Source organism: Rhagoletis pomonella, unplaced genomic scaffold, assembly GCF_013731165.1.
Source record: "Rhagoletis pomonella isolate Grant_MI unplaced genomic scaffold, Rhpom_1.0 Rhpom_scaffold_00002, whole genome shotgun sequence".
Lineage (NCBI taxonomy): Eukaryota > Metazoa > Arthropoda > Insecta > Diptera > Tephritidae > Rhagoletis > Rhagoletis pomonella.
The window spans coordinates 37,907,995-37,910,057 of NW_023458556.1; the positions used below are offsets into that span (position 1 = coordinate 37,907,995).

The 2,063-nt window shown below is 46.0% G+C and overlaps 1 protein-coding gene across 2 annotated transcripts in view; it reads left to right on the forward strand.

Moving 5' to 3' along the window:
* Window positions 1-2,063, forward strand: part of LOC118733568 (sodium channel protein Nach) — a 12,279-nt gene that overhangs the window by 9,828 nt on the left and 388 nt on the right. The gene's annotated exons all lie outside the window — the stretch shown is intronic.

Below are 2,063 nucleotides of genomic sequence, written 5' to 3' on the forward strand. Positions count from 1 at the left end.
CCGTCGGGACCCATGGCTTTGGAGGCTTTCGCCTTCCCGATGGCCACCTGAACTTCACCGCAAGCGAAAGCAAGGGGGGCACAAGTTGTTGGCAGTTTGTGCAGCCTTCTGGTCACTCGACGCTTGGCTTTGTCCACCGGAGGATGCTGTATGAACTGCCGGCTAAAATAGCTCGCGCATCGCTCCGGGTCCGACGAGGCATGGTCGCCGAAGGAAATTTCGACTCTGTCGTCGTGCTTCGTCGGATTAGACAATGACCTCACGGTTGACCAAAGCTTGCTCACACCAGAGGTGAAATTACAAGTCTTCAGATGCTCCTCCCACTTCTTCCGCTTATGTACGTTTACAAGTTGCCGAATCTCCGCGTTGAGATCCCTGATACGGGGATCTCCGGGATCGGCCTGACGAAGGCTATCACGCTCATCGGCTAGAACAGCCGCTTCGGCAGGGAAGTTTGGAAGTGGGTCCGATATACATCCTGCCGGTATGAAGCGAGCTGCAGCAGCAGTGATAGCCCTGCGGAACTTACGTTCACCGAGATGGACGTCGGTTGGTGTGGGGAGCCTGCGAAGGTGTTTTCGGTAAACTCCGCGTAACCTTTCCAATCAGCTTTAGAAAAGTTGATATAGGTCCGGTGTTTGGCGGAGGCAAAGTCGGTTGGTTTATCAATCGAGATGACTATGGGTAGATGGTCTGATGCTAGAGTCAGCATAGGTCGCCACGTTATGCTGTTTATCAGACCAGCGCTGACTATTGTGATGTCTGGCGAGCTACTGCAGTTACCCATAATCCTGGTGGGTGCGTCGTCGTTCATTGTGCAGAATGTCGAATCGTCTATCTGCTCAGCCAAGTCTGTTCCCCTACGATCGTTTGACAGGCTTGAGTGCCAAAGATTGTGGTGCGCATTAAAGTCACCTACTACCATACGGTTTTCACCTCTGAGGAGCGCACCTATATCAGGGTGATATCCTGCCGGGCAGCAGGTGACAGGGGGTATGTATATGTTAAATATTTCGAGCTCGACATCGCCTGACCGGATAGCGATGCCCTGACATTCTAGGGTGGTATCCCTGCGGTCGATGTCTGCTTCGATAAGACGATACTGCACGGTGTGGTGCGTGATGAACGCTAAGCCACCACCATTATCTCGCTCGCGATCTCGACGGTGCACGTTGTACCCGGCGCAATTCAACAAAGTTGAATTGCTGTGCAACTTCGTCTCTTGGACCGCAGCTATTAATATACCATGCCGACACATGAAGACGGTGAATTTTCCGGTGTCAAAATGTTCGGTAACAAGCAGAATAGGCTTGTTAGACTGCGTTTATACGCGAAAACGTTTGTCGCCTCGATTTTTCACATTACCTTTTGGTGTTGCTCGTTTCATTTACACACGGCGATTTGTGTGTATGCAATTGTTGTTGTCAGCTGTGAACAGCGGTTCAATTTACACAGACGAACGAGAGCACAAAGCGTGTTGCCCGAGCACGAGCAACTCGGCGCCCCTCTCCTTTCCTCGTCGCGCTCTCTCCTACAAACGTCGAGTTGCGGCAACAAAAAACGCCGTGTGTAAATGAGCGCTTAGGGGAAAAATTGCATGAACTTAAAAGTGTATGTATGTAGTAGGGATGCCTAAATATGAGGAAAATTGTGATCCCGGGATTTCGGGATATTTTTTAGGTAATCCCGCGATCCCGGGATTGTTTTAAATTTTTCGGCATCCCTAGTATGTACGTCAGTCAAATGGTGAAGTGCTGTAATTTTTATATTTATTATTTTTATTTATTTTTAAATTAAAATATTGATTTGAGTATAAATAACATTATTGTTTCATTTTTCAAGTGCAACGTTTCTATAAATGTCGACCTATTTAATAGCGATACACTTGCTATTTTTTTTTGCTTTTCTTATCTTAAAGATTACTAGTAATGTTCAAAGTGATTTGATATATATGCATTATTAACTATATTTTTTTTGTTTTCTGATATCGTAATATCAATTGCATATTTTTATAATTTTTTTTTTATACTTATTTAATTCATGGTAGATATTGTCCATATTGC